At 33.1% G+C, this 19010-nt stretch overlaps 1 long non-coding RNA gene across 1 annotated transcript in view; it reads left to right on the forward strand.

Annotated features, from left to right (window-relative positions):
- LOC306660952 overlaps positions 1-16074 on the forward strand; it is a 51027-nt gene extending 34953 nt beyond the window's left edge. Inside the window, exon 3 of the long non-coding RNA XR_013763799.1 lies at positions 15999-16074. This is a non-coding gene — a long non-coding RNA (uncharacterized lncRNA). The remainder of the gene's footprint in view (positions 1-15998) is intronic.
- The last annotated feature ends 2936 nt before the right edge of the window (positions 16075-19010 follow it).

A 19010-nucleotide genomic window follows, 5' to 3' on the forward strand; every position in this document is an offset into this window, starting at 1 on the left:
CTATTAGTTTTAGGGCTGTATATTATTTACACTGGATCCTGTTGATATTGGTCTCCCCTGTAAAGGCAAGGTACTGGAAACATTCAGGGACAATATAAGTCTACAAGGTAGAATCTGTACTGCCTTGGATCTATATTGCTAGATGAGAAAACACACAAATGACATGAAAAAATGAGAGAACAAAGTGCTCCAAACAAACCAAGATGTTCCAATAAGAGAATTCACAGACGATACTGTAGAAAAAGTGTCTGAGAAGGAGTTTAGAACATATGTATTTAGACTGATCTTTGAAATAAAGGATGGTGCAAAGGATGGTATAAAGAGAAACACAGGAAGTTAAAGATCACTTCAATAGAGATTCTGAAAAAAAAAAAGCAGAAATCCTCAAAATGAAGGAATCAATAAACCAAATTATAAATTCAATAGAAAGCATTACCAAGAGACTAGACTACTTGGAAGACAGAACCTCAGACAATGAAGACAAAATAAATAATTTGAAAATAAATTTGATCATGCAGAGAAGACGGTAAGAACCCAAGAACAGAACTTCCAAGAACTATGGATAACATGAAAAGATCAAATTTAATAGTTATCAGGATGGATGAAGGAGCAAAGATACAAACCAAAGGAATGAATAATCTTTTCAATGACATAATATCAGAAATTTTCTCAAACCTAAAGAATGAAATGGAAAATCAAATATAGGAGGTTTACAGGAGCCTGAGTGGACAAAATTATAGTAGACCCACGCCAAGACACATTATAATGAAAATGACTCAAATACAGAATAAGGATAAAATCTTAAAGGCCATGAGAGAAAAAAAAATTACATATAGGAGGAAACCAATTTGGATATCAACTGATTTCTCAACCCAGACACTTAAAACTAGGAGGTCCTGGAATAACATATTTCAAACTCTGAAAGAAAATGGATGCCAACCAAGAATTTGATATCCAGCAAAATTGTCTCAGATTTGAAGATGAGATAATAAAGCTTTAAAGCATAACTAACAATAAATACTTTTTAACATGTATTTGTCTTCACCAGAGAAAAACTTAGAGATTATATTTAATTTCTTAAGAAAAAAGTTTTAATAATATAAAAAAGAAATATTGAGCTTAGGAACTTCTAAAACGACTGTAACTTCATATAATGTTATTTTTTAATAAAGACCTTTTTATAGCATTTAGTTAGACACATTTAAAAGCTTTGTCAGACCTTTTTATATAAAAATGGACATATTAGAAACAATATAATTTAAAAATATATTTTTATTATTCATTAAATAAATCATCCAGTTGTTATGTTTGTTTCTGTAGACAAAAATGATTTATTGAACAAATACTATATGCGAGGTAATAAGGAAAGGATGAAAACGTGAACAAATGCTTTGCACAAGGTTACTATCTAGATGGTACATAAAAACATTTATCATATGGTAAAAGCTGTGCATAGTATTCTCAGGGAGCTGGTAAAAACTATCAGGCCAGAGCACAGTGGGGAAATGTCTCCTTATAACTAGCTAGTGCAGCTCTAATATAGGACCTGAATTCATCCTGTGAGATTCAACAGGTTGGGATGAAGCAACAGGTGAAGGTGGGTTGTCAGGGAGATCAAGAGCAAAGTGTGCAAAGCTAATGGGAAATTTCCCAGAAATTATAGATATTTGGCTTTAGGATATGATACATTTGCAAAGAAGAGTAAGATGAATTATGTATGAAAAGCTAAGATGGAGCAGTTTTTGCTTCATATTGAAAGTTCTGTGTTTCCAAATAAAATGAGACTGATGTGCTTAATCACTTGGAGAGAACAGTACAGATATTTGATCAGCTCTCTCTACAAAGTATAAAGGAATTAGATTGTCTCAATTCTTTCTTAAAAATTCTATTCTTCTGGTGTTTGCTTTCACAAACCATACTCAAATCTCATACAAGATGCCCTATTATTAAACTATTACAAAATATGACATCAATATTTCTCCACATTCTACTAAGTTCACTGGGTGTTCTAAATGATCAAGTGTGAAAGTCAATCTTGTAGGTACCTTGGAACTTCTGAGGATTTTCTACTAAACAGCACAACATATCAAATAGTATGTACTTAAGGGCAATTGCTTTGGTCAGAATGGAATGGATTTTAATAAAGAAGGAAGTGGGTGAAGCAAAACGTTTTAGAAGTAAAGTAATAAAAAGGCAGCAGTTCTTTTCAATTTGAGGAGAACCTGATATAGAAAAAAATAAGAACATGAAGTTAATATTAAATTACAATTGTGTTCCACTATGATTTGTTCACTTATTCCACATCAAAAAAGCTACAATTTACTTATATATAACACTTTGCGATTTTTTTTGCTAAAGTTTGCACTATTTTTTTTCACTGTAGATTAACTTAGCTCTTCATCTACACTGTGTACCCACAGGCAACATTATTTAAATTTTTAATTAAAAAGATATTAAAATAGAACACTGTTGAAGAGGAAAATACTCAAATTTAAAATGAACACAGCAGAGAAGATACCCCTTCCTGTTTAATAAATCTGCAGATGTAGAGTAGTGAAGTGTTTTTGGAGAGCAGCATACTCATTTTCCCATGTGACGAGTCATGAAATCTACATAACATAGATTTTGGACTTATTAAATATTTAGAAGCAATAATGAGTGACCAACCATTGCAGAAATATTCTATTACTTTAATTCCATTTATATTCAAATAAGAGGCAAACTTTTCTGTATGAAAACATGTAAGTGAAATAATTCATATTAAATATTGTTTGACAGGATTATCCTATTACAAATGTACTTATCCCTATCTGTGGCAGTTAAAATGAGGTAGAGTGTGTTAACAAATGATGTGGCCTGAATGTTCTAGTGGTACATAAGAAGCTATATCAACCTTAGATAATTTAAATCTAATCTAGGAGTTGTGGGTATGGTTCAGTGGTAGAGCACATATAGCATGCATAAGACCCTAAGTTTAATCCTCAGCACTAGAAAAAAAATCTATTTATAATGTCTTTAGGCATTATATTACACAATAATATTACCTAGCAATATTTCTTAACTTATGGCAGTGGATTTCAATTGGTGATAAACCCCTTGTCACTGCCCAAGGGACTTTTGCAATGTCTAGAGCATATGTAGAAGCCCAGATTGCTACTAAACTTCTTATAATGCTATAGACAAAATATGCAAATTCCAACACTGAAAACTCGGGACTTATAGTGTTCATTCAAAAATGTAGTACAAAACGTACAAAAGAATATAATTTAATGCATGTATGTGATTGTATCTTGATGGATGGCAAACAGATTGTAAAGATTAAAAAACAACATCCTTTACACATCTGAATTTGCCTTAATTCAACTCACAGTCTTTTTTTAGTGCATACAAAGGAATATGGTGACTGATAATGCTCTTTCCACGTTTATATAAAAGCTATGATCCAGCAAAAGCATTCTCCTATTTGTTCTCTGTGGATGCAAATTCTTTCTTAAATTTTATTATTTCAACATGAGATTTTCTCTATATTTATCAATCAGAGGGATTTTATTAACCAGTTATTTGTTCAAAAATAAAATCAGTATCAAAACAAAGAAAGCATACAACTAAATTATAAAAGGTTCTGCTTTGTAAGAGATGGCAAGGTCAAATTTTCCATTGATTTAGACTCATGCAAGTGCTCTAAACCTAGTAATATAGAACATAGAATTTTGAAAATTTTGGGTAAGAATTTTCTTAGTTCTTCTTAGATTCATCTTAATTTTCTTTTCCTTAAAGGAAATTTTAAATCTGGCATATAGTTTCATCTCTACATTTATATTCCACACTTTCCACCTACACATATTCTCATCACTTAGATTGTTGTAAGAATGTATAGAATAAATTCTGTTAACTGGATAGGTTAATGATAAGCAATAATAGACACCAAAGTGGCTGCAACTGACAGATTTGTTATGTCTGGTTGTAGTTAATCATGCAAAATACTGCAGTTTCCTTGTGAGGATTTTCAAAAAGGAACACAGATGAAAATATTAGTTTGACTCCAGTGGAAAAGGGAAGAGTATAGTAATATGTAACAATAATATAGATAAAAGTTTATTTTCACACAATACTATTGAGGATTTTTTGGTGGGATGGGGGGCACGTCTGGGGGATTAAACCCAGGGATGCTTAACCACTGAGCCACATTGCCAGTCCTTTTTTTGTATTTTATTTAGAGACAGGATCAAACTAAGTTGCTAAGTCCCTCACTCAGTGGCTGAGGCTGGCTTGAATTCATGATCCTTCTGCCTCCAGCCTCCTGAGCTGCTGGGAATACATGCCCAGCAGGTGCGAATGTATTTTGATACAGACTTCTGGGAAAATAGTCTGGAAGAAACAATTAAATTTTTAAATACAAATCTTAAAACTTGTTGACTGAAAACCAATATTGACAAATCTGAGGATAAATCTGGGGTTAGACATATATGTATACAATTAAGATTGACAAAAAGTGGGCTGGGGATATGGCTCAGTTGGTAGAGTGCCTGCCTCACAAGCACAAAGGCCCTGGGTTCAATTCCCAGCACCACAAAAAAACAAACAAACAAAGATTGACAGAAGGCAAAATTATTATATGTATAAAAGTTGTAATTTAACCTGCAAATTTGTTCACATGTATTGCTTAAAGAAGTTATCTTAGTATAGTTTCTAAAACTTTGCATTTTATAAAGCCCTGAAATTTTTTTCTAGCTCACTATAATGTAGTCAGTTAGAATAATTATAGTAAAATAATATTTTTCTCAGAAGTGTCAGCCATGCCCTTTATGAGAAATATATTCCTCATTCCTCATATTATGATTATTTAAAGATAAACCAGAAAAACACTAAAAATAAATAGTAATTCCCAACTATTATTGAGATAGGTACTTTAGGTAAGAATACTGTTTCAGCTATTACAAAGTACAAGTATGTTCTACTACTATTGGGGAGTTGTTTTCATTAATCTGAAAAAAAAAGACTAAAAATGCCATTCATAGGAATTGAGAATAGTACAGAAACATGTTTGTATGGACGAGTTGGTAATAGTGATTATTTATCAAATTAGTTTTCTGAATATTTATTGAGCTGTAGTGTATAGGTATTAATCAAAGGGATACAAAATAATTAATAACAATGAGTATATTCATTGAGCTTACAACTGTAGTAAGAAAATAAAAAGAAAAATCAAAGAATTAAAATTCTACAAAGAATTCTTTTAGATACTGAAACACATAAGGATAAAAGATAGAAAAGGGGGATATATTAAGTACAGGGGCAATAGTGAAGTGAGGAGGAGATTTTAAATAACATGGTCAGTAAAGGAACTGCAGAAACATTGACATTTAGTCTGAAGAATGTTACAGTACAAGAGATGAGCATGAATATTGCCTTATGTGGCAGAGAGAAGAAGAAGAAGAAGAAGAAGAAGAAGAAGAAGAGGAGGAGGAGGAGGAGGAGGAGGAGGAGGAGGAGGAGGAGGAGGAGGAGGAGGAGGAGGAAGAGGAGGAAGAGGAGGAGGAGGAGGAGGAGGAGGAGGGGGAGGAGGGGGGAGGAGGAGGAGGGGGAGGAGGAGGAAGAGGAGGAGGAGGAGGAGGAGGGGGAGGAGGGGGAGGAGGAGGAGGGGGAGGAGGAGGAGGGGGAGAGGGAAAGAGGAAGAGAAAAAAGTGAATGAAGAAAATAGGGAAGAAAGAATTTACAGATGCAGTTAGAGATGGGATCTTAAGCTCACCACAGAAGTTTGATGTGGTTGACCATATAATCATCCTTGAAGTACTTTCTTCATTCAATTCTAGAGCATTACACTTGCCTGGTTTTCCTATTAACGTTACAATCACTCCATTCTCTAATGTTAGAGGGGTCCTGGACTCAGTCATTTGACCTCTTTCTTTGTCCAGCTCACCTGGTCCCAAGGCTGACTTCCTATCTACATGCTTGTAATCTCAATCGTATCTAGACGTCCCAGAGCTCTCCTCAGATCTCCTGACCACTTCCTTTAGATTCTAACTTGAATGTCTAGATTTCCCAAAAAAATAACCATGTTCAAAGGGTAAATCCCAATATTTTCCTTTGAAACCTGCCCTAAGATGTATGTGACTTGCATCCTCACCTCATGTTTTAATTCTTGATGGCTGATTCGCCAAATTACCACAAACTCATTGGTTAAGAAACAACAACAACAAATGTATTTCCATATAGTTCTAGAGGACAGAAGTCTGAAACCAGTATCACTGGACCAAAATCCCGCTGTGGAAAGAACTGCTTTCCCTCACGTGTCTTCTTAGGGATAGGCAGAGAGATTTTTATTCATAAACAAAAGAGGAGAAAGAAACATAACAACAGAGGCAGACTCAAGTAATGCACCACAAGCCAAATGGTGCTAGCTGTCACCAGAAGTTGGAAGAGGCAAGGAAGAGCTCCACTAGAGTAACTGATACATGTTTTAAGATTTGTTTTGGTGGAAGGGTGGGAGCAGATAACTGATGGGACTGAGTTCAAGAAAAAAAAAATGGAAAGAAAGAAATAAAAGCATGAATATGGTCAACAAATCTTAATGACTTAAAGTTATGTGGATCTCCTCACTTTAGTAAGTTTAATCCAATCTGTAATTGAAAATGCTATAATGGTACCACGCATGTTGATAACCATGAACAAATAAAATCAGTTATGCATATGTGTTGTTCATAATGCCTTTTAAAAAAGCAAGATATGATATAAATTCATTATGTATTAGTCACAGTGTTTTTTTTTTTCATTTTTTCTGAGCAACACTAAAAAATAATCTGGATAGATAGAGTGAAATAACTCCATGATATCACAGTATATATCACTTAGCCAATCTTTTCAGGAATATTTGTGACTTGTACCATCAATGCTTATATTTATCAATTTATATATCATTTGCATGTATAATTCATTATGTTTTCATATGTTAGATGTGCAACTAAGATATATATAAAGATATATATCATATTTGTACCTAAGATATATATATATTTAAAGATACCTGTATATAAATGTGCATGTATATAAAAGTCAGAAAATTAGAGATGCAATGACAGAAATCATCATTATCCTACCATAGCATCTACACTATGCAGAACAGTGTCCATGAATGAGTTTAAGTGTTTGATAAACCCATATTGAATGAAAAAAAAAAAAAAAACATTCAATCAGTGAAAGAGTTTCCACTCATCATTAAGCTCTCCTTGTTCACTTGGATGCCCTTAACTTTCAGATCCTCAGGTTCCCCACCTTTAAAGTAAATGCAATTCTACTCATCTTACAGGTAAGATGTTAATAATGAGAAACCAATTCACCTTTAGAAAACTATTCAAAGGGTACATTATTCTGAAAATAACAAAGAAATAATTTAGAGGATGCCCTAAGGTACCTTTATATAACATCCAAGGCTGTTATTATTCTGTTTCCTTCAACCTTTTTTCATTAGCTTTTTTAAAATGTTGTTGAAATATTTCATAATCTTTTATATCTCCACTGCTCCTAAGAACACTGACCCCATTCATTTTACTTTTGTGAATTTATTTTATTTTATATCATTTTAGGATTGGGATTATAAAGGGATTTTGAAACCAATTCACATACCTAGAGTACCATCCTTTATTTGAAGTTTCACAAACTTTAGACTTCTAATATATTACTGAATTACAAATTGTATATACTCACCTTTGGCAACTTATGTTCTATAGATCTAGTTTTACCTACATGGATAAAAATCTCCACTTTTGCCAGGGGAGGTAGCACATACCCGGCCAGTTATTCAGGAGGCTGAGGCAGGAGAATCACAAATCCCAGTCCAGCCTCAGCAACTTAGTGCAATTCTGTCTCAAAATAAAAATAAAAAGGACTTGTGGCTATAGCTCAGTGGTAAAGCACTTTCCTAGCATCCACAAGACCCTGGGTTCATTCCTTAGTATCACAAAAAAAAAAAAAAAAAAAAAATTATCTGCTTTTTCCAATTCATTACTCATGTTTTCTAATGACTCTGTGACACAGCAATCTTTTTATTACCACCACATCTACTACCTAAAATAAAATGATAGTTACATACATAACATTCAGCAAAATTTGACTCTTAATAAACATTTAATAAATATTTTTAATAAACAAATACATCATTAAATAATTTAACCCTTACAAAGTATTTTTATAGTTGTGAAAGACATTGATATTGATATTTTGTGAATATTTTATGACAAACTTAGGTTATTGTTTGTTAGAACAAGATATCAGTAAAATTCAGATTCAACAACTCAGTTGAGTTCTCACTGAACCAGATGGAAAGATGATGGCTTCTGGAAATTAAAAAAAAAAAATACATTTCTAAAAGACTGAATTTCTCAGAATCTCTGCTTTCCATGTGCCTAATAGAAATCATCTCTTTGCTACAGAAAATTTAAGTCAAGTTCATGCATTAGAGTTATTAGTGAGTTTTAAGATACAGTAACACTGTATCCCAAGGGCAACACCTATTCTGAAGCTGCCTTATTATTGCTTTACTTATGACAAGAAGTCAGCAATGAAGAACAAGTTGCTGTGCACAATGTCTCCTTCTTTGATAGCTGAAGATATTAATTCATGAGCTGCAGGCAACTACATTGATCTTTCTAGCCATCCAGAAATAAAATGTCATGTAGAGCAACTACTTCTTCATTGCTATTCCAGCATAGTTTTTTCCCTCTCTTGAGATTTTTTCCCCTTCACATTAAGAATAAAAATATATCCTCTTTTTTCTGAGGAAAGATAACAAACACTGCCACAGGTTTGGAGGTACTCAGTCTCATTAGTGTCCTGTTCCAAGAGTATGGCTATATGCCTCAGCTAATAAAAGCATACTATGATTAGCAGTTCATAGGAAGCAACACTCTTTTCATCTCTTACTGTATTAAGTTGACATTTCTTCATATTGATCCCAAAGAAACTGAGACTGGTCCAGGACAGATATCCAGTAATGCATGTGGTAGAAAATATAAATGAAAGAGAAAAATGCACAGGATCTCTCAACAAATGTTTTTGAGCAAAATTTCTTGATATTAGACTAGAGAATTAACATGCAACCTGAATTTCCTGCCCAAATTAAGTCCATTTCCACAAACAACTTCAGTGTCCTTGAATATTACATGATAAGTGCACACGCACATGCAAACACACACACATACACACACACACACACACACACACACAATTTACTTTGGCCCTCATTCTAGAACATCTGCCAATATAAAATGTCATACCGAGAAATGGAAAGAAAAGAAAGATGAACAAGTATGATCTATTTTTGAGCATTAAGAAAATCTTCAATTAAGTGGGAGAATAAGAAAAAAATGCCACTTACTACATAAGCAAAATGAATGAGTGTAAATAAATGTACAAATATAGAATGTGTACAACTTCTGAATATTAACCCCATGTTGAGTGCATATTTTTACCACAGATTCCAAAAAAAAGTCATTGAATTTCAGCACATCCTGAATTAGTATTGTAACTGAGCTTGAGATACCAGTATTGTGAAACTTTTGCCTTAATAGCAAAATTTTTAAATCATTTTCTTTAAAGTTAGTAAAATCTGTGAAACAGTTATCCCAGACCTTTAGCAATTTGAGCAACTTTGTTTTCAATAAAGGTAATTATCTCATATAAAAGTTGACAAAAACAAAACAATCCCTAATTCAACAAGTTATGTGAGAATTAGATAATGTATGGAGAATATGTGATCTGAAACAGGCACTTGATATAAATGAGAAGATGATATGATGCAATTAAAAATTAAATTATGGAGTCAGAATAAGATTTAAATTCTGGCTTTTCCATCTTTCAGAATTTTTAAATATATTTGCCATGCTGTATAACCTCTCTGAGCCTCAGTTCCCTCATCTGTAACAGTGATGACACTCATAAATCTTTCTCTTATGTACTTCAGTGTAGCACTATTTTTAGTTTTTAAAACAAAGTATTCCACATCTCTACAGAATTACTTTTACTTTTCTGCTTTCAGAGAAAATAGGAATAACTGTTCTTATTTTTGAGTGCTGTATCTCACTCAGTAATACATACCCATAATCAGCCACATAATAGATGATCAACATATATGCATTGGATCGATGACTGAATTAATAGTACCCACCTTATAAGGTTATAGACTATGAAATGGCTCTTAGAAAACAATCATAAAAAGTACTATGATTTTCTTTTCTCTACTTGGGTTCAAACAAATTTTGAAGCACATACGACAAAAATGAATCTAATCCTGGAAGAATGTTTTTAAGTGATAGAAAATAACACATTGATGGAAAATAACACATATAAAACCTGTTTTGACTTGTAAAAGTCTATAAGGGTGATCTAGGGGGAAAAAAGAGAGAGAGAAATAGGATACAAGGAATTTTTTATGCAGAAAGAGGTAGGCAATAGATTCAAAGGTATAAAAGTGGTTATAAAAACTGACTTATCTAATATTTTGAGTGAGTTCATAGAATTGAGGTTGAGGCCTACAAACTATCATGAATTTAAAAATAGACAAGAGTGTAGTCTAATTGCAAAACATTTTAATCACACTTTCAGCAATTTTATTTTAAACAACTCACTGCCCGGCAACAGTGTAGAAAGAATGGATAAAAAAGATTCCAGAATTCTAGACATTCTTTTCTACCTGTAGCTCAGATAGAGCATTAAATTCCAGGATATATAAAGAACTCGAAAAACTTAAATTTAAAATAATAGAGTTTAAGTAAAATAAATACAAATATGTCAAATATTTAAAAAAATAATCCAATCAATAAATGGGCTAAGGAACTGAACAGATACTTCACAAATGAACAAATATAATTCATCAACAAATATAGGAAAAAATGTTCAACATCTCTAGCAATTAGAGAAATTCAAACCAAAACTACCCAAGATTTCATCTCACTCTAGTCACAATGGCAATTATCAAGAAAACAGGCAAAAATGAGTGTTGACAAGGATGTGGGGAAGAAGGTACACTCATACATTGCTGGTGGGACTGAAAATTGGTGCAAACATTATGGAAATTAGTATGAAGATTCCTCAGAAAACTTGGAATGGTTCCACCATTTCACCCAGTTATTCCACTCCTGGGTTTATACCCAAAGGACTTAAAATCAGCATACTACAGTGACACAGCCACATTGGTGTTTATAACAGCTTAATTCACAATAGCTAAATTATGGAACCAACCCAGGTGCTCTTCAACAGATAAATGGATAAAGAAAATGTGGTATATGTACACAATGGAATATTACTCAGCCTTAAGTTACATGTTTTTTATCAGAACTAATAATGAAAAAATTGAGTTTGAGGGACATTGCTTTGATAGAAATGTATGTAGGATGACATGAATAAATATAAATAAGTAAAGATAAAGAGCCAAAATTAACCTTTCTTGATTTTTAAGCTTTTTATCTCAGGTGTTTTTTTAACAGTAATGGAAAAAACAAAACTAATATATATTACAATCAGTGACTGATTAGACATTTCAGGTTTGATGATCTCTTCCTGAGAAGATAATATTTAAGGTGTGAGCTGAGTGATGAGAAGAAATCAACCACTCAGATGGGAAAGACTCCTTTGTTTTTAGTTGTCTGTTTTTGGGGAAGAGGAAGAAAGGAAGATCAATATGGTTGAATAATGGAGTTGAGGAATAAGGAACAATGCTGAATGAGTAGTACTTTGCTTATGTGGGTCTTAAATTCCAAGGAAATCAGGTTGAATTCTGTTCTAAGAGACAGAGAAAGATTAATGCAGATAAGTTGTAAGGAGTTAAAAATAGAGATCTGCCAGTTTAAAGTCTCTGAGTTCTTGATAAAGAACTAGTATTATAGGAGCAGAAGTCCCATTGGGATAGCATGAATATGAAAATTGAAAAAGAGAAGACAAGATAAAATTTAAAAAAAAAAAAAAAAAAGCAAACAACGTAGAAGAGAACTGAAAATCTGAAAGTGACTTAAGAAGAATAAAAAACTATCAATGTGATTTTTTTCTCCAAAAATAATCAGTTTCTCTACTATGAATATGAAAAAACTGTTCATTCTTCCAGGGGTTGATTTAGCTAGGATGATAGGGTGGAGAGAAGATGGGGAAAGGAACCCATCATATACCAATGAACAGAGTGAATGTAATAGCAACATTATATTACTGGCCAAATCAAAATCACCCAGAAAGGGACTACAGGTAAGCTGATAATAAGAATTTTATAGTTGCAATGGATTAAAGGTTGTTAGGATAATTTAGTTCAAAGGATGGAACACTGTGAGGGGTGAGTTGGGTTTTTTAACTGTTGTTTGGATTCTGTGATCCAATATTTAACAATATATGTAGGTTGGAGATAAATTAGAAGGAAAGTTCATTAAAATAGATGGAGTAAAGAAACTGGAAGCAAAGATATTCATCCAAAGAGTAATGTCCCTCAAACGGATAACATTTAGGTTTGGGATAGTGTAAAGGAGGAAGGATGACAGGTGAGGACTTCCCAGGTATGAGGTGGCATCTTCACTGTGTGCATTATAATATCCAAATTGGGTTACATTTTATGCATTTATTAAATTCAAGCCTATTTATTAAAAGATGGTAGCAAACATTAGGTAATATTCAAAAGTGAACTAAGAAACTAATTAGATGTTGTAAGTAAATGTGTGATTATTAATTATATCATCTGTAATTATTCAATTATAAAATACATATATATGCCATATATATATATATATTCTAGTGTATATTTGAATGGATAAAAAAATGTTCAGAGCACTCATATCCTTTCCCTTACCTTAAGTGTTAGGATCGCTCAATTGACCACAGTTAGTAAAACTAATGAACCAAAATTATTTTTCAATAAACTAATCCCAAAAGATCTTTTCTATGACTTCAAACCATGTTTTTCTTAGTTTAGAAAAACTGTGTGTCCCATTAGTGGAGCAGTTACCTTGGGACAATTTTGGACAAGGGAATGAATGATAACTAATAGATTATAATTTATTATAATAGATTATAATTTATTAATAAAACTAATAGATTATAATTTATTAATCAGGGCTTCATCCAGTAGCATTCTATCCTAGTTTAAAGGAAGATAGTCTATTATTAGGAAGTCAAACTCATCAAGCAGAATAATATGAATATCATCCATTATAAAATTTCTCTCACTCCAAAGAAGACAGAGTTAAGCATATTACCAAATTTCATATTCTCAAAAAGACAGTAAATGAAGTTTTTCTTTTTTCTACATTGAGTGTTAAGTACTAAGTCACTGGGATTCCAAAGGAAAATGGAGATAATAATAAGTAATATTCTATCATCTTACAAGAAAAATAAAATGAATTTAAATTAAATATTATATACAGATAACTAATCACATTACTAAATATATTATTAGTAAGTGATAGCTATTGTTTTCTTGAACGTAACAAACCTTAGTTATGAGATGGATATTGTTACATACATTCCCCTGATCATTGTTCATCATTGTTCATCACTATATTGTTGGAGAAGGAGTCTGTTTTAGTTAGCTTTCTATTGCCATAACAAATGTCTAAAAAAAAAATCTTAAAAAGATGTAATGTTTACGATTATTTATGATTTCAGAGGTTTCAGTTGATGGTCAATTGCTTTGGGTCTGTGGTACCACAGTACATTGAGACAGGCGTGTTTGGCAGAGGAGGCCTGTTCACCTCATGACAAGAAGCAAAGAGAGAAAGGAAGAGACCAGGGTCCCAACGTCTCCTCAAGGCCATGTTCTTAATAACCAACTTCCTCCCAGCAGGGCCTCACTTCCTATATTGCAACCATCCCCAGTAGTGACATAGGATGGGGATGAAACCTTTAACACATGGGCTTTAGGGACATTTCAATTTCAAACTGTAGCAGAATTTACTTTAAAGGTTACACTTTGCTTCAGAGAATATAACTTTTTACTATGTTAAACTATATTTAGAGAACCTCCAGAAATCTCATTTTTCTTTTATTGTAAACAAATGGGATACATGTTGTTTCTCTGTTTGTACATGGAGTAAAGGCGTACCATTTGTGTAATCATAAATTTACATAGGGTAATGTTGTTTGATTCATTCTGTTATTTTTTCCCTTCCCCCCTCCCCTCCCACCCCTCTTTTCCCTCTATACAGTCCTTCCTTCCTCCATTCTTGCCCCCCTCCCTAACCCTAACTCTAACCCTATACTAACCCCTCCCACCCCCATTATGTGTCATCATCCACTCATCAGAGAGATCATTCGTCAAGAAATCTCGTTTTTAAAAACATAATATTCTATGAAATGATTAGGAATTATTTTACTTAATCAAAATTCTAAGTTAGAAAACTTACTAGAGTGATTGAAGCTAAAAAATGAAATCGAAACTGTAATTTTTGTTTTACCTGGAGAAAGAAGACAAAATCATTGACCAGTGCCCTGATCCTAAGCTTTGATATCTTTTCTTCAGCTGTGAAATGATAAGCATACCAAGTTTTACTTTTCTAAGTCATAAAGTGGCATTTAGATAAGAGTATAGGATTTTACCTTAAGAAGCTAGAGAAAGTACAGAAAAATAGACCCACAGTAAGCAGGAAATAATAAAAGTACATATGAATGAGACAAACAAAAGAAAAAAGTTTTTAAACGAATATAGATTTTGTTTTAATATTTACCAAGTGGCATGATAATAAATGCAATTTACTAGGTATAGCTTAAACAAGGCTATTGTATTTACATTATATTCAGACCAAATTTTGCTTAAAAATCTATTTTTAAAAGAAAAATATCATACTTAAGGATATTTAACAATCTTAATCCAAGTAACTACATAGTAAAAGTAAAAAAAAAAAAAAAAAACCCAAACACAACAACGACAAATTTCTATAGATAGGAGATAAATGAATTGTAAATGTATATTGTAGAGCCAAAAAAAAAAAAAAAAAGGAAAGAGAGGGAGGGAGGAAGGAAGGGAGGGAGGGAGAAATATGTACCTCAAGAATGCATGCCTTCCTTCCAGCTATGTACTAAAGAACCTTAACACAGGGAAATTACAGATGTTTTAAGAACATGTTTCTAAAATGCTGAAAATAGATATTGCATAACAGGAAACAATTCAATTTTAGGGAAAGCTGTATCTTTAAGAATGTTAAATAAAATTATTGGGAGGATATGGTTTTTAACTGAGCTCCCGCACTAGGACCCAAGAGACCAAAAAAAGAAATAAACATCTGTAATAGAGTCACTTGTTGCTAGGTGTCAATGTAACCAAAGTGAACTTAGATTTGGACCAGTTTTTCCAAAAATGCAAGAGATTCACAGCAGTCAATCATGAAAGAGGCAATCACCCTGAGCTGGTGTATGCTTTTCCTCTTAAAAGGAATGTAACTTTGAATTAACCAATACACTTTTGTTCCTTGACTTTGCTTTCTTCATCCTTTTATAGATGGGCTGCAGCAAATTCATTTATTAGTAACAAAATCCAATTATATTTTTAAATTCAACTTGTTGAAATTTTGCACTTTGACAAGGGAAAACAGAACCAGCTTTAAACAGTGATAACAACATATTGCATATTTCAAAATTACTAGTAGTATAAATTTAGAATGTTCTCACCATAAAAGACAATATGTGAGGTGCTGACTATGCTAATTAACTTTACTCAATCTTCCACAATGTATTTGTATATCAAAATACCACATTGCATCCAATAAATGCATATAATCATTGTAATTATTATTTGTCAGTTAAAAAGAAAAAAGTTAAGTTATAGATCAATAAATGAAAGGAATTTCCCTGAAGTGATGGCACATATAAAACTTTTTAAACTAATATTTTCTTGTTAATCACTAAAAGGGAGACCAAACACACAATTGTTTGAAATAATACTTTTTTTTTTTTTTTGCTTTTCAGTGATGCAAAAGCCTTATACATTTAATAAAAACTGTATTTCAAATTTTCCATTTCTTATCTTGGCCCAGGCTAGCAATATGCAAAATTCTACTCACCGTGCTGGGCAGCAAAAGTGAGCCACAGCTTCCAGTCATCACAAGAGTGAGTAAACAACACTATACTGTGTACTGTGTGGCCAGTGTTTTTGGCTACAGATATATCAATAAGTTGCATGAGCTACTCAACACTTTATTTTAAAGTAGGGTTTGTGTGAGAGGATTTTGCCCAATGTAGGCTAATATAAATGTGTTCTGAGCACACTTAAGGTAGCCTAGGCTAAGACCTGATGTTCTGTAGGCTAGATATATTAAATGTATTTTTGATTTATGGTGATTTCAATTTACAGTAGGTTTATCCGAATACAACCCATCATAAGTCGAGGAATGACTTTTAGTTAGTTTTGCATGCAAATACATGATTTTAGGCTCACCTCATTGCAGATTAATTTCTAAAGTTGTAGAAGCTAAGCATTGTTAGACTTGTTTTATCTTTTCAAAACACAGGATTAAAATCGTTTTATTTTTTTTTTCTCTCAAGGCATAAGATTTCTTCTTACATATAGTTAGAACTAAATGAAATTAATTTAGAGAGGCCTAATTCAGCCTAGCAAGCAAAACTTGCCTGAAACCACAATGAACATGCCATCTGATGGGAGAAAAGATGGCGTGGATCGGACAAGAGACTGGTCGGTCTTTTACGTACGAAATAAAAATAATCAGAATCAAATGTCGATTGTATTCATTTAATCACTAACCCAAGAAAAGAGAGCCTTAGTTCTGTGTGTTAAAACCCACTGATAAACACTGTCCTTGGCAAGGTAGCAGTGAAGATTCTCATTCTGATTCATCTGTCAAGTGTACATCTGGCAATAGAGCCAGTTCCCATGACAATAGTATTTCTCTTTGAAAGTAAATACGAGCATTCTGTACGTAAGACTGTTTGGGTGTATGTGTGTGCATGCCTGTGCGTATACACAAGTCTTTGAGTTCTCTTGGGAGACTCCTCTCCTGACAAGGCCACACCCTACTGTCCTGTGACAATTTCTTTCATGTTGACCTCTGTTTCAGTAAGTGTCACCAAAATGACTACACTGTATAAATCTATGCTACATTTATGCTAACAATGAAATTGTAGTCTGTTTTTACTAAAGAAGCCTGGGAAACCTTTTATAACCTTTAATTAAAATTCTGTCAAGAATATTATGATATTAAGATACTTCTTGTTATTATCATAAGTTAGGGCAATAAAATGATTTTGTGATATGTTGTCCAGGGACCACTACAAATATATTGTCTCTAAATGACAGAAACTATTACATAGTTGTAGACCTTAGTTTCTAATGTGATTGAATTTATAAGGAATACGGAATAAGAAATGGGATTTGGCATAACAATATATGCTTAAAGGATATTCAGTATTTTGCACTTCCCCCATTTTGGTATGTAATGATTCAAGGTTCTACATCTACACTCAAATCATAGTATATCTTGCTCTGGTGTGTTCATTCAATATCCTCGATCCTCTTGCATGCTGTGTTATTGGTGCTTAACTAATTCATCTGGTCTGAGATTTGGCTAACAAGTGAAATATTTTTCATTGTGGGAATAAAATGTAAGAGTTCACCAAATAACTAAAATAATCAAAATAAATATTTTAAATGAAAAAAATTATAAATGAAATTAATGTGAAGAACCCATAATGAACAAAAAAATCAAATATAAGCATTATCAGTATTACTAAGTTTCATTTTGCCCTAGGCTTCAGTAGGACTCTGATTCAAAATTGTTGTGATATCCAAACTCTAACTTAAGCTTCACTAGAAGTATATTAGGTGAATCACAGAATTATCAGAAACTTAGAGAACTAGGCTCAGAACACAGAAAACAAAAATTTTAGGCAGCAAGAAAAGAACCAGTAGATCATTCTCAAGGCACAATTTTTGCATTTTGACCACTGAACATGTCATTAAAGAATTCTAAAATTATTAATTGAAAAATATTATAACACTCTTGATTCAAATTCTTACAAAAAATAATTTGTAACTCCCTGACGTATATGACTTTATTTACTTCATTTACTAGAATTTACTTTTTGTCAATACCACATAATAAAGCAATCTACAGAAATAAGAAGTATACTCAGCTCCCGAATAGTAATAAAATTGTCAGTGTTTTCTACATGCATTTTATCCGCAAGACTTGGAATGCATCAGAGCAAAAGCCCATTATTGTCACTGGGTGAAATGTAAAGATAAAAATATAGAAACAAGCAACCAATCCATAAGATGTATTGTAAAAGAAAGAGTAGACTTTGAACTGATCATGTGGTGTTGCTCTCTGTCAGGCAACAAGGTCCGTGTACCTCCTCAGGGCCCACATGAGGAGAATACCAGCGAGCAGTATGATGAGTGTCCGTGGCAAAGGAAACACACCAGAGCCGAGGTCTGTCAGCACGTGAGGCACAGCAGGAACTCGTTTATTGAGGAAATCACACAGCTTTTATGTAGGGTGGAGGCTAGGCGGGAACCAATCAACTTAAAGGTCAGCAAGGCATGGGGGGTTCACGCAGGTGAGAGTCCCATACGACTATATGGCAAGCAGGAGTTGATCACGGTGGAACTGTAGTTAACCAATCCCTGACGGTGGTCCGATTTATCGTCATTAACTATTGAAACCGCCTTTGAGGCCTTATCTCACTCACTGGCCAGGGAGTAAGGAGTCGGCCGGAGTTAGTTAACATGTCATTAGTCCCAACAATGTAGATTTATAAATAGGGTGACATTGTTTTGTTTTTACTGAGAATATTCCTCTAGGGGAGAATTAGCAATTATAGAGACATTTTTCCATGATCACACTTGAGGGGCAGAGGCTTATAGCATCAAGTGGTTAGAGAAAACAAATGCTTCTAAACATGCTGCAATGCAAGGCAACTCCTACACAGAGAGCTGCCTAGTCCAAATTGACATGACATCTGATCTGTGCCAACAGTGTCAAACTTGAGAAGCCCTGGCTCACTGCATTTAATTTGCAATATTTTGGAAA

This window comes from Sciurus vulgaris, assembly GCF_902686455.1.
Source record: "Sciurus vulgaris genome assembly, chromosome: 5".
Classification (NCBI taxonomy): domain Eukaryota; kingdom Metazoa; phylum Chordata; class Mammalia; order Rodentia; family Sciuridae; genus Sciurus; species Sciurus vulgaris.